General features: G+C 40.1%; 1 protein-coding gene across 4 annotated transcripts in view; it reads right to left on the bottom strand.

Annotated features, from left to right (window-relative positions):
* Positions 1-21,181, bottom strand: part of LOC115192473 (F-box-like/WD repeat-containing protein TBL1XR1) — a 55,609-nt gene that overhangs the window by 18,371 nt on the left and 16,057 nt on the right. The gene's annotated exons all lie outside the window — the stretch shown is intronic.

Here is a 21,181-nt window from a genome sequence, read left to right as displayed (position 1 = left end):
TCAGTGGCCAAAAATACCGATTACCGATTGTTATGAAAACTTGAAATCGGCCTTAATTAAATCGGCCATTCCGATTAATCGGTCGACCTCTAACCCAGATGTGAGCTGCCTAGTGACGCGAGCCTACCAGACGAGCTAAATGCCTTTTATGCTCGCTTCGAGGCAAGCAACACTGAAGCATGCACGAGAGCACCAGCTGTTCTGGATGACTATGTGTTAACGCTCTCGGTAGTCGATATGAACAAAACCTTTAAACAGTTTAACATTCACAAAGCCGCTGGATTACCAGGACATACTCAAAGCATGCACGGACCAACTGTCAAGTGTCGTCACTGACATTTTCAACATCTCCCTGACCGAGTCTGTAATACCTACATGTTTCAAACAGACCACCATAGTTCCTGTGCCCAAGGAAGCGAAGGTAACCTGCCTAAATGATTACCGCCCCATGGCACTCACGTCAGTAGCAATGAAGTGTCCTCCCGGACACCCTAGACACACTCCAATTCGCATAACGCCCCAACAGATCCAGAGATGACGCAATCTCAATTGCACTCTACACTGCCTTTCTCACCTGGACAAAAGGAACACCTATGTGAGAATGCTGTTCATCGACTACAGCTCAGCGTTCAACACCATAGTGATGAGCTTCGTGGGCACTAAGCTAAGGACTCTGGGACTAAACACCGGTATATAGTAAAATACGATATACCGCCCAGCCCTACCTACAGGTATGATTGAAGAAGGTGTTAATAACGGTCTTTGCTACAAAGAAAGCAGCAGTTGACTACTCCATTGTCGACAATTTAATTAAATTAGTAGGCATATAATCAATATTTAATAATACCATATAAGTATCATGACCTTAGGTTTAATAACCTTCAATATGTTTTCTTTTATCATATTTTTTAACAGAATGTGTATCTTGCTCCACTACATATTGTTCCTGCTGTAAAGAATTCAACATCTTCATTGAATGTTTTCATAATTTATCTGCAGATAATCGGCAAAAAGCAGTAGTGGCCTACCAGTACGCAAATTAGGGAGCCAAATGAACAGCTCGCTCACCGATTCGATTCCGTTCACCTAAAAGTGATTTTTTTTAAAGAACAGTTTGTTCACGAACAACCAATCACTAGGCTACTCTGACGAGTCACTAGCGGTTACTGGCAAGTCTCGACATGGGCTTCGAGTCCTATGAAAACAAACAAGATCGTCAGTTTACTTGTCCCAATGCGATACCATGGACATATAACTACGTTGTATGATTTATGAATAGCAAAGAAATATAGGAGATTTACTCTATTCAGTCAGTTCGATGCCTTTTATATATTAGCCAACACTTGCTGTTTGGTCGTCAGTCAAAGCACAATAAATAACCAATGCGCCCTGAATCCGTGGCTGGCTATAGTTGACCTATGAAACACACGAAAGAAAATACATTAATGTGCCACAAAACAATAATTAAGTGGATTTAAACTCATCGTTACCACTTACATTACATGGGACGTGAAAATTAACTCACAGGAAACGATAACGCATCATGCTCTCCCTCCTCTGTGAAAATACATTTTATTGCAGCCAACCAGAGCACAAAAATAAACAGACAGCAGACTGACAAACTAGCAGTGTGTCCCCGTCATCACTCGCTTTGTGACTGACAGGCGCCTGTCCTATCAACAGAAGATCCATGTAGTTCATTCTAGCAGGAGAAGGCTATATTAACTTTTCTGACTAGCGAATTTAAACTTTTAAATGAAAAGAAGCCTAGGTTGAATTAATGAAGTGGAAAAAGTAGCCGGCTGACAATGAGTCCTATTTAGCCGACAACACTGCAGCAGTGGTGTTTATCTCAGCCAGGTCTGAATGGGAGCAGAAGAGGGCTAGTCAGAGACCTTGTAGAATCAAGGAAGTGACAACCAAGCAAGCATGACCACAGCATGGACAGTCTGTCTGCTACTCTCAACTGGGTTCATTCATTCAACAGAAAGATATTGAATAGGAGCACAAACATCCCTCTCTCTGGAAAAACTACTGCAGAACCGGTGCTACTGGTGTTTCACAGAAGTATTTTATATACACACCTGAAATAACAAATCAATGCATAGCCAAAATGTATTTCTAGATCGAGCACAAAACACAAACCTTAAGGTTCCATGTGATTATAATATGGGCCCCTTTCTCTAACTACTGTAGCTATGTTATGTGCTGAGCAATCCCAATTAAGGAGCAATCTCTGCCAGCCTGACATGCAGAATTGTACATTCACCCAAAGATACATCAGATCTGAAGAGGCATATTGCCATTAGATTACTAGAGCACATTCTCATTTCCATGTCAAAACATTTCATAACCATAACAGTACTCTACAGGGGAGGTGCAATCTTAGTAGTCCCAGCTACTGAAGATAGTATTATTGAAGTTTTACTGCCTTGTCGACCATCATTAATTCTCTTCAGAGAAGTGTAGGCCTATTGGATAGATGCACATAATAACTGACAAAAACTGTCATGGGATGTGGTTTGTTTGCAATTTTGTCAGCTGCTTTTATACTTGAACACACCACTAGAGACGTAGTTCATTGCCTTTTCATCGCCATATCTAAGTGATGAGGTTTTGGTCTATTTCGAGAGAGCGAGAGCGCACCGCTGTAGAGATGGAGCACTTCACATCTTTGCTCTCAGGAGTCACATTGTTTACAACTCACATACACAACCCAAAGTGATTGTAATAGGCATTTCATATGGTAGGTGTCCGTGGTCTTCTATACTTTTAACCATTGATATGAATATTGCTCAACACTGTTTCACAGCCTCTCTCCTGCATGATGTTCGATTATGCCACCTTTACATCCATTGGTCTAGAATAGAACACAACATGCACATTGCCTATGGAGCCAAGCTGACTCACTTTGTAGACACAACTAGGCCTTTTGTTCTAGCCAAGGTAGAACAAAACACAATGTTTTTTTCCCCACATCCATAATATCTCCCATAAAAGAAATGGATAGTTGTTGAAAAATATTTTACAGCAAAAGTTGTTACATTTATTTATATTGTGGCAAACCCCCTAAACTTCAAAAGTGAAACATAATACCTGGCTGGAGGGTGGATGGGCCTCAAACTCATGTAACACAATATTGCAAGCTCTGATATTGCTACAATTTGGAATACAAGTAGTCAGCTGTCTGCCCTACATACACAGACAAACAGCATTAGGATATCGTAATGCATCTTGGGAATATAGACCTGTAAACACAGAGATACAATAGGCAGAAATGTCAACTATGAATATTTATGATGGATTGTATGCTTTAAATTTAGATCGATGATTAATAGAGAACTTTCCAAGTCAAATTTGCTCTCATTCAGTGCTGTATCGTCCTGCCTGACAAAAATACATACAGTTACACATGTTTTTTTATGTTGTGGCTAGTGTAATCTGCTCTATGGAAAACAAATGAGCTCCAACATTGGAATTAGATCTTTTGGAGTCCAAGGTTCTTTGAAGGATTTTGTATCTTTAGCCCCTACTCTCGGAATTAAGTCAGAGGTCACCACAGAGCCAACATGGGCTTTGCCTCAAATCCAATATGGCGTCGAAAATCAAATATGGCTGCCATAATTCCATTTGATGTTTAGATCACATGTAAATATGCATTTTGTAGATTAGGCATTTTTCAGAAGTGTGTACAACACTCATACCCTTAAAGACTGTTTTAGTGTAAATACATTTTATTCTTAATCCAACATGGCCAACATGATTTCACTCAAACGCTTTTGCCTGCATATAAGTTGCCATTGTTTATTATGTATTGAATGTGCTATTATGTTTTCAAAAGTGCTTCATAAGGCTCTAGGTATATCTAGAAAGATGAGTGGCACTGCCATGCCTCTTGCGTTTGAATACCTGAAGCCAAATATAGCGTTACAATGAGTGTTCGCTTTTCATGTTTAAATCTCATTCACACACTTACAGCATATCAACAATGGGCAATTCCGCAAAATATAATAACAAGCCTTTTGCACACATTACACTGGCATAACGCAGTTTCTCTGGTCCAGGTTGCAGGCCCGACTATTTTCCATACTGAGTATTGCCAACCCAGACAGTCTTTCCTAAGACCTACACTATATATACAAAAGTTTTTGGACCCCCTTCAAATTAGTGGATTCGGTTACTTCAGACACACCTGTTGCGGACAGGTGTAAAAAATAAAGAAAAAATAAAGAAATAACATTTTTTTTAAATCGAGCACACAGCAATGCAATTTCCACAGACAATCATTGGCTGTAGAATGGCCTTACTGAAGAGCTCTGTGACTTTCGTGGCACCGTCATAAGATGCCACCTTTCCAACAAGCTGATGCCACCTTTCTGCCCTGCTAGAGCTGCCCTGGTCAACTGTAAGTGCTGTTATTGTGAAGTGGAAACGTCTAGGAGCAACAACTGCTCAGCCGCGAAGTGGTAGGCCACACAAGCTCAAAGAACGGGATTGCCGAGTGCTTAAGCATTAAAAAAATGGTCTGTCCACGGTTGTAACACTCATTACCGAAAAAGTGCCCCTGGAAGCAACGTCAGCACAAGAACTGTTCATCGGGAGCTTCTTGAAATGGGTTTCCATGGCCGTGCAGCCGCACACAAGCCTAAGATCACCATGTCCAATGCCAAACGTCGGCTGGAGTGGTGTAAAGTTCCCGCCATTGGACACAATGGAGCGGTGGAAACGCATTCTCTGGAGTGATGAATCATGCTTTACCATCAGGCAGTCAGACGGAATAATCTGGTTTTGGTGGATGCCAGGAGAACACTACCTGCCCCAATGCATAGTGCCAACTATAAAGTTTGATGGAGGAATAATGGTCTGGGGCTGTTTTTCATGGTTCGGGCTAGGCACCTTAGTTCCAGTGAAGGGAATTGTTAACGCTGCAGCATACAATGACATTCTAGACGATGTTGTGCTTCCAACTTTGTGGCAAAAGTTTGGGGAAAGCCCTTTCCTATTTCAGCATGACAATGACCCTGTGTACAAAGCGAAGTCCATACAGAATTGGTTTGTTGAGATCGGTGTGGAAGAACTTGACTGGCCTGCACAAAGCCCTGACCTCAACCCCATCTTACACATTTGGGATGAATTGGAACACCAACTGCGAGCCAGGCCTAATCGCCCAACATCAGTGCCCAACCTCACTAATGCCCGTGGCTGAATGGAAGCAAGTCCCCGCAACAATGTTCCAAAATCCAGTGTAAAGCCTTCCCAGAAGAGTGAAGGCTGTTATAGCAGCAAAGGGGGGACCAACTCCACATTAATGCCCATGATTTTGGAATGAGATGTTCGACGAGCAGGTGTCCACATACTTTTGGTCATGTAGCGTACCAGAGATAAGGGACTGTTGATAATGCAATCACACAACTCAAATGCCAGTTCACCAGTATGAAAGAAATTGCAAACAGCTTTTTTTTTGTCAAGTACTGTTGTCTGCTAAAGATGATAATCTGTTTATATCTGCCAATTTATTGGCTGTCCAGTACCCAGATGACCTGTCCCCAGAGCTTCCTATACAGTTAATCTCTTTCCGTAACGTGTTAAGGCCGGCAATTAGAATGAGAGGTTCAATTAAAGATGTTGCAGAACTGATGTATTTGAAACAACTCCCTTCTGCCCAGTTTCCCTGATGTTGCTACGGCAATCAAGCAGTTTTTACCATCCCTGTAACTGTCGCTTCTTCCAAGACATAGTTTTCTTAACTAAAACTCAAAGAACTACATAAGAAGCATTAGGCTCTCGGTCTGATATGAGCTTTTGAACACCTGAGTAAGCTCTACTCATTGCACTGGCACTGCCGTAGCCTTGACAACGGCATTTATTCACTGATATCCCCTCATACTTTCCTATAATTATATATTTTTTTTCAGCCACATTTCTGAAGCCCAAGAAACAAACACTTAGCTTCCTAGAACATATGGAAAATAAAAAGGTTTATGAATGGCTTATTGGAGGATTAATGTCAAAATGATTTATAAAAATGAATACAAATTGACATCGATGACAGGCGCATGGGCCCCCAGAGCTCGTGGGCACCCCCGACTTGCGGGGGCTGCGGGAATGTCCGGTACGCCAGTGACATAGTAGCATAACCAAGTTACAGGAAAGCAATCTGTCAGCTCTAACCACTTCCCTATTTTCCCCACTGAAACAAAGTGTGCAAGGTTGATTCAAAGTCTTTGAGGTGACCAGGACATGAGTGTGTCTAATCAGGGTGGGGAGAGAAAGTAGCCAGTGGTGGATGTAGTTATGGAGCCTGACCAGATTGTACAGCTTAACGGTTATCCTGTATGACTGGCGGGGTATTGGGGCTGTGTGTTGATCCATTTCCAATTCTACAACAGTTGGGTTTGGTATTTATTAAGGCGCAGGCACTCAGGAGATACAGCTTGCATGCCAGCAAGACCCATTGACTCATTTGAATGTTATCTTAGCCTGAATGATGCTGGGGATACTTCAGTAGTGTATTGGTTAGGCCTAGTTGTCTGGTTGTGAAGAAGAGTGTGAAAAGGCTGTCATAAACACCCCTGCCCTTAGATCTTTCCATCGCCTAATTGACCTGTGGGTAGAGTTTATGTTGAATGTGGCAAAAATCCTGCAGGTCACATCTTACATATTACTTCACATTCCTTTGGAAGTCGGCTAGGATGATTATTTGGCTGATATTAACTGTGGGGGGGTTGGCTGTGATTATGGTCTGGTGCAGGCCCAGCTGGAGATGAGGAGAGTGACAGAACCGGTGAGGGCGACCTCAGGTCAACTAGAGGTTACTTACGAGTGTAGGTCATAGACGACTAAGAAGCGTTACGAGGGACGTAGCACAGCGCTACACACATATACATTTGAAGATGATCCCTGGGCTTTGATGGACAGTAAACGGGTTGCAGAGGAGGTGGAGTTGATCAAGCATGGTGCACAAAGGCCATTATCACACAGTCAATCCCCAGCCACCATACACAATGACATACAGCATCTTTGTTGTTTAAGTTTGACCATCCTCAGGGTGCTTTTGTTTGCCATAGATGTGTCTGTGCCCACCATTTTCCCAAATTGGATTACAATAGCCACAACATAAAGATTTTAACTATGTATTTTTGGCAGGCTGGACCATACAGCACTGAATTTTTCTTGGAAAGTTGTCTATTTATCAGCTAGCAGAAACATTAAAATATATCATAAATATTCATAGTTTATATTCCCACCTATTGTAGCTCTGTGTTTACAGGTCTATATTTCCAAGTTGCATTGAGATATCCCAATGCTGTTAGTTTGTGTATGTAGGTGCAGACATCTGACTACTTGTATTCCACATTTTTGCAATATCAGAGCTTGCAATATTGGGTTACATGAGCTTATGTGGCCCATCCCCCCACCAGCCAGGCATATTCTGCACATTTGGAGTTTAGGGGGGGGTGTCACAATATTAATTTACCGTAAAACTTTAATAGCCTGGGCGTTTATTTGTTAAATCACAACAGGCGCTTATTAGAGAAAGGCTTCTATTTGAGCCAGGTGTCTATTTCCTTAATGCACACAGCTTTTGCTAATTTGCATAGTTAATTGTTTAACTCATGCATTCACTTCTAACATTTTAATACATTTCATTTCCTCCACTGTGTTATCATTAACACACTGTGTCATGTTTCTTTGTCTAAGTATCCCTCTATTTCAGAATTGTTTTACTTTTCCTTAACTGAATAACTATTCTTCTCTGACTGCATTTTCGGCAGTTCTTACTTTCGCAACTAAAGGGCAATCAGACGATTTCTGGGGGTCTGTACTGCTAAAGTTGTTGACTGTTTTTTGCTTGCCAGTTAGCTAGCAGTTCTCAACTGTTAGAAACTGCTATAAAATCAGATGATTTTCAAGTCATTACTGAATTATTTAATGTAACAAATCAAACAAACCTTGTAAACAATTCATTTAGACCCTGTGTTTATTTGAAGCAGGTGTTTATTTGCTGAAATGTGTGCCGTTGCCCTGCTATTAAAAGAGACAGGTGGCTATTTGAGACGGTGTTTAATTAAAAGTTTTATGGTAACCACTTTTGCAGTAAAATATTTTTACAACCATCCATTTCAGAAATGGGAGACATAAGAAATGTGAAAAAACATGTTTGTTTTTTGTTCTACCTCGGATAGGGGTATCTCAACAAATGAAAGACCTTTTTGAGGGTTGGCCACTAGCCTATATTGTTTCCCCCACTGAGACAGACAGGCTTATCTCAGAATGCTTTAAAAGGAGCTAAAAAGTACACATACAGCCCCAAAGACAGACGCAGACACACACAAACATGCACTTGGCTGGGAAAACAGATTAACTCTCGTCCTCTTGAGATGGCTGATAAGTCATGTCAAAGACTTGTTTGGCAACATTACTAAGGCAAGGGCTTTTCAGGAACCTCCCTAATTAACCATGAACTTCTCTCTGAAGTGAGCCACTCAGTCCTATTCACACCAGCAGGGCTCTAAATTAACATTTTCCATTGGGAGCACTGGTGATCCCAACTTAAAGTTAGGAGCACCAGAAAATATTTTTCAATTGATTTGGGATACAGACTTTATTGGGCCTGTATGAATTCTAGCTACTCTTACAACACCCACCTCTTGCATACGTGTGCCTCAAAAGATCTGCCTCTTTCCTTTCTCTTAAAGCAATACAAGTTTTGCAACAAAGACAGTAAGAGCATTTAGGGCTGATCGGTATACCGTATTTTACTTTATACCGGTATTGATGCGCAGACCGGTTTGGGTTTTTACTTTACCTTCTATAATGGTATTTCAATGTTTGGTTTGTTAAATGTAATACGCCAGTGTGTAACGTCCGCTACTTGAGTCGTTGCTATCCCTCTCTCACCAAGTCCTGCCCCTTGTCACTCAAGGAGAGCAGTTGTTGTTGCTCGACCACGAGATCACTTGCCGTTCACTCTTCAGTCTGCATGGTCAATACAGCAGATGCAACATGATGTTGATGACAATGCTGCTTTCCATTTTGCTTCTTAATATAAATCCACAAGCATTCTATAATTACACTATTTGTTTAGTTTTTCTTTTCTAACAAGTTGTGGCTAAAATAAATAATGTTAGCCGCTAATGCTACTCGCTAGCTAGCTAGCTAGCTAATAAAAGTACTGAGTCAGACATAGCTAGCTAATACAGCTAAGCTACATGAAGAGAAAATATTTAATGTAGCCAAAGATTACAGAGTCCCCTTGGAAACACTGGCTATCACTTTGTTTCCTACTCTGACACAATAACTCCTCTCTGGATTTTTAATTTGTTGTCATGTCAAACACTATTTAAAGTGCCCACTATTATATTCTAAGTACAGAATTTGAATTACATTTACATTTTCATGATTCAAACAGTTCACCCAAGTGTTTATCTAAATTTCAAGTATTTGGTTAAAAATAAGACCTCCATTTTTTGCCCATATCATGCAGCCCTATGTGGCAGTGGAAGTGGTCTCAAATCAGTGCAGGAAATGCAGAAATTGATGAAAATGCTGAAAATTATTCCGTTTGATTGAACAGTATAAAACAATCAGAATGGAGAAAGCCCGATTGAAATCCCTCAGAATGTATTTGTTGCCACCATAGGGTAATGCACTACTACATTTTGAACTTTTATTATAAAAAACAAAATACTATCAATACCGTGAAATATATTGTGATACGATAATCTGGCCATATCATCCAGCCCAAAGGGCACTATACGGTTAACATCCCCTAGATCAGGGAAACTGGATCAAGTTCCAATTTCCAAACTGCTGAGAGTTAGAATAGTAGAATACACTAGGTGCAATTTAAAAATTTGGTTGTGCATCAGCAATGTTTCTGTTATGTTAATCACTGAAAGTTACTCAATTACCCCATGTCAGCTAACATTTTTTAGATTGGTAAATTAGTCAAGCCAGCTATTTAAACTTGTAGTAATCATGGTTCAATTATTGACAGGGGGGCCCGATTTATTTTGTGAGTCACTCAGATATCATATTAAAAACAGCAAAAATGTCTCTCCACACTATAGCAACATGTAGAATTGCAGAAAATCTGCTGTAAAACCGCACAATTTTCTCTCTGCCTCATGGAAAAACAAGTAGAATTACGTGAAATTTGTTATAAAATGTACAAATCTTCACTCCACAGCAAAATGTGTCGAAATTTAGCGACGGGGGATCGATAGTTACATATTTGGGATATTATTTGACGTATATCATGTCACTTTGACAATATCGCAATATTATTTTTGCGCTAGATGGCTGTACCTGCACCAAAACGCCAGTATGTTTCCTTCATAGCTTATTCTCCATCTTTTTAAATAGAGAGGCAATTTGTTTCCAGCACTTTTATTTCCATGACTGATCAAAACATAATTTTCTCATGGCTCTCTCTTGTCCCTCTGCAGCAGAGACTGTATGGTAAGCAATATGTTTGGACCATGGAATGGTCGTGAGAATCGCAATACATATCATATTGGCACCTATAATATCAACTTGTGATAATATCATTGTGCGATCTCGTGAGGTCTCTGTAAATTCCCAGCCCAAGTAGAATTGCAACAAACTTTCTTAAAACTGCAAAATTTTCTCTATGACCAATGGCAAAATGTGTAGAATTGAAGGAAATTATAACTCCTCTCCGCTGTCAAGAGGAGGGCCACTAAACTGTTTTGCTCGCAAGGTGGGGTTGTGGGGTGTATGGATGTGGGTACGCAGACACGTGAGCCACTGCAGACCCGTGAGCCACTTGCGGGCCCTCATGATGAGTTCGGATTTTTGTGGCCCCCACCCCCATCAAAGTTGCCCCTAGATATTTCTGTATGGCCATCTGACAATTCTAACAGACTTCTGCCTGAAGGAACTTCTCCCTGATCATTCCAGGAGGGCTACCAATGAGTTGTGATTATTAGGCGTACATGCCACATGCTAGCAGACAGTGTCACAGAAGATTAACCTTGGTTGACCTACTTTTACAGTTTAGTACACATCCCTCACAATGTTGTGAATAAGGGGAATATGTTAGTATGGGGGAGTACAAATGGGGTTAAATGAACTTCCTCTGTTATTGATACATTATAAGAGTTCTCTAGCTATGTGTTGTCAATGGCTAGGCTATAAAGTATATTGGCAGAGCACACATCTGCTCGCACAGTAGGACCTGCATCATTTCCATTTTCCCTTAGACTCACTAAGTCAGAACCAAAGTCGCAGGCAACTTATCTTTCAGGGTGTAAAAAAGTGATAATCAGATTAGTTAGACCTATTAAATATGTATTTTACATAATAAAAACACGAAATATTTGCTGCACTGCATTTTGTGTCACATGAACGTGTCACTCAGCTAAACCTCCTCCAATGTACAGACATCACAGGAAGTTGCTGAGAGGTGCATGGCTCATAATAGTGGCTGGAACGGAGTGAATGGAATCAAATGCATAGAAACCGTGCGTTTGATGTATTTGATACCATTCCACTCAATCTGCTCCAGCCATTATCACGAGCCCATCCTCCCCAATTAAGGTGCCACCAACCTCCTGTGACAGACATGCTATAAACAACCTTCACTAAGTGCAACCTGATCTAAAAGCTGAACCAATGAAGTCCTGGCTGGACAATATTTTCAAGGAAATGTATAAACACAGCTTGAGCCTGTATTGAAAATGACCTTGCAAGAGCAATATTAAGAGATAAATAGGGCCTACTACAGCAGGTTTGTATCAATAAGTATTGAGGTAATGCCAACTTGTGGTATTACTGTAGGTTCAAGATCCCATCCCCAATCAATTTGGAGGGCATTCTAGTGCTCGGAGGTGACAGATTGTAGTGGCATGCCTGTCTGCTGCGTTTGTGGTTAACTTGGACATGGGTAAACGAGCAAAAGCAACATGAGCTGTTACAATCCCACTCTCTGGGTAGCTACTCATAATCTCAGTGTGCACTCATTTTTCACATGAACACTGCTGGAGCTCCTTTGTCCATATTTTTCACACACACACACTCACTGATTCATCACTGCTGTAGTGATTTATCATATAGTCTGTATAAATGCATGGCTAAACAGACAAATACAATAATGTTGCTTAAGTCAGCAAACAAATAAGGCTAAATCAAACAAAGGCAGAAGTGTTGCCATGCTGACCTAATAATAGACTGTGGTATAGCCTAGGACTTGCAAATAGCAATGGCTTCAGTGTAAAACCTAGTTGACACAACTCAATTGAAAGCGAGTGGGAAATGGAAGCACTATCGCGTGTCTTGGCAAGGGCATTTCTCTGTCAGTGAGTCCTACTAGTGTGGTGCGAGCACTGACTCAGATGCTAGCCTATTTTAATCTCTGGCACACAGATAGCATTGGGATCAAAGAAAATGCCGTCACAAGGCTTCTCCGCAGAGGTTTGCTCTAAGGTCACAAAAATAGGGTCATCCTGGGACGTCCTCCTATGTGGAGGTGTGAAATGTCTGCATTCCTTGAGGGCCGAGTGGAGCGAATGCACATCGGAGTTTGACCTTGTTTTCTCAGACACATTCAGTATTGCGCAGCCTACCTCAGACATTCTATGCAAGCTCACGCAGCAATGATGTGCATTCCACACCAATAACCTAGCCTAAATAAGGTTTGATTCTATCAACAACATAACTTAGCATGCAGTTCACATGTTGTAGTTTCAAAGGAAGGAAATGGTAGCACCCGTGTTCACAAAGGAACACATCCTCCCTAAGAAATGACACATTTTTGAAAATGAAGGTGATTTGTTAAATGATTATAAAGCGGAGAGAGTGTCGCGCCTCACCTCAAAAACCATTAAAACGGCAAGATAATCATTGTCAAGGCACTAAACCTCGTTGAATGAGCTTAAAACCTATGCATGTGGATTCTGGACCTGTATAGACTTGGTCACAATTATGTTGTTTTCCATTTTACAGGTCCCATCTCTCCACCAGACTATTTTCCTGGATCACTGGTCATGCCAACATTCATCTGATACTGCTGGACTCACCAGACCATAGGTAGCCTAGTTCACACAAAGCAACCTCTGGAAATATGATACGATCCCTAATTTTGAACTTCTAAACAGCCAAATACAAATCCCCGTGTTGAACCCAATACGACATGTAAACACGTTCTGTCAGCCGCCAGTCAACTGTGTAACGACGGTGCTGTATCCTGAATAGGTACGCAAAGGTAGAAAAATGTAATGTCCTCTTTTGAATGTTTGGGTATTATTCTACACACTGGTTATTATTTTAATGAGCTTCGCCCCCAAACAAGACCAAATTTGGTTTGTCCAGACCAGACCAAATCTGTACCAATCACAGACGTCTATGCTTCACAAGTTTGGACATCACAGTACAGCACAGTAGAGCATAGTCTAGTAGAATACAGCAAAGTACAGTTCAGTACAGTACAGTACAGAAAAGTAAAGTATAGTTCCTTACAATAAATAAAAGTAAAGTACAGCACAGCAGAGTAAGTACAGGTCAGTAAAGTAAAGAAAAGTACAGTATAGTTCACTACAGTACAGGACAGTAAAGTAAAGTACATTACATTATACTGTACTCTACTGGACTGTAGTGTTGTCACGATATCAGAATTTTTACTTCAATACCGATACCAGGTTTAGTTTCACGATACTTGATACCATCACGATTCTCAATACAAAAAAGATACCACAAAAAAAAAGAAGGCATATTAGCCAAAGCCACAGAATGGCTCCTGCTCTGTTCAATCGTTGGGCAACTTTTGACTTCAATAACATTATATTTGAAATGTTTTATGTGTGCATTAATGTATGCATTAATGAATCAATTATACAATCATACAATCAATTTGACTTCGATTTTACCAATCTAACTACATGACAACATAACGGTAAGCATTTATTTGAATGGTAAATCTCTATTGACAAACTGGGTAAATCAAGAAGTAGCCTAGGCCTATTCATAATACAGGTTAATGCATATTCAATAGGAGTGTGTGCATTCATTGAGTTATTGAACTTGCTTTGGATAATTTGATGGGGCTACAGATGTCAAACAATCTGCTTCCCTTTCATTTGGGACTTATTTGATTGTACTGATTAACAACATTAGCATAGAAGTAGCTAATTTTATAAAAGTGTGCTCTGTCTCTATAACCAGTAATGACGTCCTTCACCAGGCAAGAGGGGGGCAGCCACAGTTCGCTGAAACAATAGATAATCCTTGGGAGATACATGAGAGAGAGAGACCAATTAGGTGAATTCATCAAGTTTTGGTGGCAACCAGCTTTGAAATCAGCATAATTTGCATTATGGTTTGCAAATCTTGCATTGCAAAGTGTTCTAGCCTGTATGAACATTGTTTTGCGGACAGTAATTAACAATTTAAACATTTCTACATGCCGCGTCACATTATTCAAGTATGTTACTTCTGTGCAGCATGAGTGGGGCGCTAATATGATGCAGCCCAGACTCCCAGTTCAGGCTATGTGGAGCAGGCACAGTGCGCTCGCGCTATAAGAGGGACATCAGCTGAGTTGATACAGACATGATCCGTGAGACACATTTGGCAGAAGTACTGAAAGTAACAAAAATGTTTGTATCAAATAGGGCTGTTACGGTGACCATATTACCGTCACACCAGCAGTCACGAGTCATGACCGCAGTCAAATTCCACATGACCTCAGTCAAATTCCACATGACCTCAGTCAAATTCCACATGACCTCAGTCAAATTCCACATGACCGCAGTCAAATTCCACATGACCTCAGTCAAATTCCACATGACCTCAGTCAAATTCCACATGACCACATTCAAATTCCACATGACCACATTCAAATTCCACATGACCACAGTCAAATTCCAAATGACCACAGTCAAATTCCAAATGACTGTTAATTAGGCTTCTCCAAGCTCTGATGCTGCTGATGGTCATTAGTAGCCTACCAAACTTGTTAACTGCCTGGTACTCAGCCCTCTATTGCCCCACTAATCACTCTGACATCAATGCAAATGTCATCAAAAATCGAATCAAACACTTCATGAGAGCCCACGAGCTTATGTAGCGCCACATTTCTATAGGCTACACGATTGTGTAAGAAAACAGAGTTTTGATGGCCTCTATTAAAAAGAGGTTCCCATCAGCTTTCTATAGGCTAGACATACTATATCTATCTATCAACTTTCCTAATATTAACCTGTTAGGGTATAGGGGGCAGTATTGAGACTTTTTTGAAAAAAGATGTGCCCATTTTTAAATGCCTCCTACACCTACCCAGTAACTACAATATGCATATACTTATTATATATGGATAGAAAACACCCTAAAGTTTCAAAAACTGTTTGAATGGTGTCTGTGAGTATAACAGAACTAATTTGGCAGGCAAAACCCTGAGACAGATTCTGACAGGAAGTGGATACCTGATGTGTTGAATTGACTTTGAGCCTATGCCATTGAAAAACAAAGGGGGTGAATTATATTCTGGCACTTCCTATTGCTTCCACAAGATGTCCCCAGCCTTTACAAAGTGTTTTGAGTGTTCTACAGTGAGATCTGACCGAATAAGAGCCATGGAACGTGATGGTCCATCATTCACCCTGGCGCGCGATTTGATGGTGGGTACTCTCATTCCGAAACGTTTTAAAAGAAAACCCAATGGTCCGCCTTGAATTTTATTCATGTTCTGGTTAAAAAAGGCCCTAATGATTTATGCGATACAACGTTTGACATGTTTGAACGAACGGAAATATATTTTTTCCGTTCTTGAAGTGAAGTGAAGTCCGGCTGGCTTAGATCATGCGCTACAACACGGAGGTTTTTCGACATAAATGATGAGCTTTTTTGAACAAAACTACATTCGTTATGGACCTGGGACTCTTTGGAAGTGACATCTGATGAAGAGAATCAAAGGTAATGGATTATTTATATAGTATTTTCGATTTTAGATTCCTCCAACATGGCGGTTAGTCTGTATCGCGATGCGTATTTTTCTGGCGCAGTGCTCAGATTATTGCAAAGTGTGATTTCCCAGTAAGGTTAATTTAAAATCTGACAAGTCCATTGCGTTCAAGAGATGTAAATCTATAATTCTTTGAATGACAATATAATATTTTAGCAATGTTTTCTAATATTAATTAATTATTTTGTCGTCATGACTTGACTGCCGGTATTGGAGGGAAACGATTTCCTGAACATCAACGCCATAGTAAAACACTGTTTTTAGATATAAATATGAACTTGATAGAACTAAAAATGCATGCATTGTCTAACAAAATGTCCTAGGAGTGTCATCTGATGGAGATTGTAAAAGGTTAGTGCATAATTTTAGCTGATTGTATGGTTTTGGTGACGCATGTCTTTGAATCGACAATGCATTGCACACAGCTATTGTCAATGTACTCTCCTAACATAACCTAACTTTATGCTTTCCCCGTAAAACCTTTTTGAAATCGGTAAACGTGGTTAGATTAAGAAGATGTTTATCTTTCAAAGGCTGTAAATTAGTTGTATGTTTGAGAAATTTGAATTTGTACATTTATTTGGTTTCAAATTTGCCGCTCTTGAAATGCACCTGCTGTTGATAGGGTGCGCCACAGGTGGCACGCTAACGTCCCAGGTAGCCTCAAGAAGTTAAGCACATTGCTTCGATTTACAACGGGAGTATAGCCTACCTGGCTGGCATGAAAATTAACCGCAGGAAAAGCATCCTTCATTTGCTATTTTTCCATGCCCCTGTTCTGAGACAGGTGCAAGATTATGGTCCATTCCAAATCAAAACAAATTGCACACATATTATTTAGTATATGTAAAGACAACAACAAATTAAGAATAGTCTGATGGGTCACAATATTAGCCCATAATGTATATGATGTATTATCAAGTGTGAATGATGCCCAGCTTGTGCAGTAAGGCAACAAACAGCGCATACCTTTTTTCCCCCTGACTTTTCAAATCATAGTCGAACACCTAATGTAGCCTAGCCCAAAGCCCCACATGTTTTGATAAGGTTCGTATCACAACTAAAGTGGCCAAATAACTTCTTCAAATTAAGCACATTAATCCGCTTTATAACCGGTGTAGAGTCTAACTGGCATACAAAGGCTGCGCGTAAGTTTCAAGTTCGGGAAAGATAATTTAACCATAAAAATGCACCTTTATAATAAAGCATTACATGCATAATCGCATTTGCCGTCACTTTCGAGAACAGTGCTTTTAAATGTTTTTTTGGATGTGAGTGGTTGTATTAATTTGGGATCTATCGCATCCCACAACTGTCCCAGAGTATGTTTGGAAAATGTATTTCTCGCATAGGACAAGTTGACCAATAAAATAGGTCAACTTTTGTACTATGGGAGACATAGGCTATTGCTTTTGCTGTTCATTAGGCCTACTCATCTTGTTGGCTGAATGTGGACAGTTCTAACATCTTCAATACGCGCCTCGGAAGTCGATAAGAGGGGCACGTGCAGTTGCGTCGCCGATGTGTCGGTCTTCATTCACTTGTGGCCTACTTCTTAGCCAAAATGCTTGTGAGAAGGATCCAATCACGTGACGGGCATTGGCTACATCTGAGAGAGCCATGTGAGTGAGAGGTGCTTCGGAGCACGGCAGCCGGGAGAAGGGAATTATAATTATTATATTCAGCCCAAGGGCACAACGGCCACTTACTTTGGCCACAAAAGGCATGATTTTTTTTAGGGGGCATTACGGCCACACAAGGGGGATGCCGCCGGGAAATTCAAGGCTTGGTGAGAATATTATCAAGCACTTGTCAAATTTTGAATGAGAGACTGATGGTGTGTGCAGCTTGCAACTTTTTCAAATTATCAAGAGTCCCATTATGCAGCCTTAGAATGTATTAAAAATCAAAACATATAGCCCAACGTTTGTATCACAACTGAAGTTGCATAAATAACTCTAAATTAAGCATACAGAAGGAACAGTTTCTTTGTTAACGGCTAAACACAGAATAGCCGCATGTGCACACTTTGTAATCGTTTGGAGAAAATATCCTTTCTATTTTATTAAGATATGTTCAATTGTATTTTTCATACTATAAAATAAGGACAACTCAGAGTATGCTATTATGTTCTTCTGAAATAGACTACATTTTCTTCATAACATGTTTCTTTAGACCGGTCTAAAACAAATAATGGATTTATTGTGATAGTGTAGTTATTTTAAAATTGATTAATTAGGCTTTTTAAAACATAGATGTTCCAAAAGGTCTGCATCAGTGTCCTTCAGGCAAAGCATGGAAGCCACGAGATGCGGAACGTGTTAATGTTAATTAGCAGTCAAGTACCGTGAGACCGGCAGTTATTTGCTTGACAATCACCGGTTGACAAAATGTAATGACTGCCACAGCCCTAGTACCGAACCCTTTTTCATACCGAAGTATTGGTATACCATGCAACACTACTGTACTGAACTATACTCTACTTTTCTTTACGCTACTGTACTAAGGTTGGGCGGTACCAAGATTTTCATACCGTTACTGTACCATATGGTATTACCAGCAGTGCACACAAGGGGCACTATTTCTTTCCAAACGCTATTTATTTTTTGCACAAAACAAATGTAGGCAGCAGGGACCTTGTTCCAGGAGGGGATTGATTGTCTCTGCTGTAACCAAGAAGCTTTATCTTGCAAGCTAGCTAGCTAAGTGGCAAGTGAGCAAACCAAATGTATAGCTAGACCCTTGATATGGAGATAATTTATTTTGGCACATCTTCAGACCCCCTCCCCAAATGTGTATTTTATTATAATATAATGTTTTACAGTTTTGAAAACCAAACCATCCATATTTCAAAATACCCCAGTATACGGTATATTTGGTACACCGACAAAGACTATTCTGTACTCTAATGTGCTCTACTGATTTTTCACTCACTGTTACCTATTTGATAACAAAGTGCCAAGTTTTAACCACTTAATAATTCAAACAAAATTGTCATCAGTAAAAATACTAACTAATTGGTAGGTCTACCTTTATTTGTTACTACTTTGAACTTTCCTAATCCTCCCTCCTCATGAGGGAGAGAAATTACAAAATATCTTTAAGCTATGTGAGTTTGTGGTAAGAGAATCACAAGACACTAGGCCAGTGGTTCTTAACCTGGGTTCGATCGAACCCCAGGGGTTCGGTGAGTCAGTCTCAGGGGTTCGGCGGAGGTCAAGACACACACCCGACTCATATGATTCGTGATGACACGCCCCGCTTGGCCATCATTGGCTGCAGGTGATCACGCAACATCGCTTGGCCTATCTGTGCTGCAGGGAATTTGGCACGCTCAGTAGTCGAATTGTGACTGTCGTGATGGTACGTCGTGTGATTTCTTTCTTAATATTTTAATCCCTTCATACTAACTATGTCGAGCAAAAAAAGAAAGTGGTCGGACGAATATGTACAATATGGATTCACATGTATAACGGAACGTGATGAGAGTCAGCGTCCTAACTGCATGATTTGCAATGCCAAGTTGAGCAATTCTAGTCTAGCACTGGCAAAACTAAGAGAACACTTCCTTAAGCTGCATGGAGATGGACAATACAAGAACACAACGCTCGCTGAATTCAAGGTGAAGAGAGCCATTTTTCTAATTAAGAAGGGTTCGGTGAATGCGCATATGAAACTGGTGGGGGTCAGTACCTCCAACAAGGTTAAGAACCACTGCACTAGGCAATATTTCTTAAACTTGCAGAAGGCAAATTCCTGCTAAACTAAATATAAATGTTGATATTAGATGGCAGGTGCCTGATGTATTTCCAATACCTTAAGACTTTTTGTATTAGATGTTTTTTAAAGACCCTTTTTACATCTGTGTAACCAGAATTAAAAGCCTTTCCTTATTCCTTATTTTTAGTATGGAAATTGGCTGAACAATGTATCTATGCCTTAATATGCCAAAAATATTGAGACTCTTACCTTTCATTTGTAGCCATATTTGATATGTTCCTGTAAACTTCACATGTTGCTCATGAGTCATTTTACATGGAAATTACATTATTCACTCCAACGTGCCATGCAAATGTTATTTTCATCTTCTCCTCACTAATCACTTTATCTTAGCGCTCTGCAAAGTTTAATGAATACACACTTCCTGTTACATCAGGAAACAGCAGTTATTATCCATACACGTGTAGCCTACAGGCTACTTCCTCATAAATGCATACTGATAAATGGAGCCTGTAGCACTTCGTTCACAGCAGATATGGCCTTTTTGTTGGAGTGAATCAACAGGCCTAACAAACTATAATAAACCCAATCACAAAATGTTCCACCTTTTGATCCAGAGCTTATTCATCAACTACAGCATTTCATCTTGCTTCCAATTGTAAAGTCAACAATTGTAGACCAACAATATACTGCCCTACCAAGCAAAAAGGCAGTAAGTTCTCATTTGGTCAAAAATGAGTTCATGTCATACATTTTTTATACATTAAATACATACTTAATCATGTGGACGTATCCTGCCTCTATTGTATTGTGTTTTGGAGAAAATGGGGGTCATGTTAGCAGTAACTGCATAAAGTTACTGTGAAACCAAGGTAAATAAAAGCAATTTTTCTCGGTTCCATGCTATGAGTAGTTACTGCCTTTTTGCTTGGTAGGGCAGTATACTAGTATAAATGTTATTTATTTATTTTTTTCACCTTTATTTAACCAGGTAGGCAAGTTGAGAACAAGTTCTCATTTACAATTGCGACCTGGCCAAGATAAAGCAAAGCAGTTTGACACATACAACAACACAGAGTTACACATGGAGTAAAACAAACATACAGTCAATAATATAGTAGAAAAATAAGTCTATATACAAAGTGAGCAAATGAGGTGAGATAAGGGAGGTAAAGGCAAAAAAGGCCATGGTGGTGAGGTAAATACAATATAGCAAGTAAAACACTGGAATAGTAGATTTGCAGTGGAAGAAAGTGCAAAGTAGAAATAGAAATAATGGGGTGCAAAGGAGCAAAATAAATAAATAAATACAGTAGGGGAAGAGGTAGTTGATTGGGCTAAATTATAGATGGGCTATGTACAGGTGCAGTAATCTGTAAGCTGCTCTGACAGCTGGTGCTTAAAGTTAGTGAGGGAGATAAGTGTTTCCAGTTTTAGAGATTTTTGTAGTTCGTTCCAGTCATCGGCAGCAGAGAACTG

Source organism: Salmo trutta, chromosome 4 (genome assembly GCF_901001165.1).
Source record: "Salmo trutta chromosome 4, fSalTru1.1, whole genome shotgun sequence".
Classification (NCBI taxonomy): domain Eukaryota; kingdom Metazoa; phylum Chordata; class Actinopteri; order Salmoniformes; family Salmonidae; genus Salmo; species Salmo trutta.
This window is presented reverse-complemented; position numbering and strand designations above follow the sequence as displayed.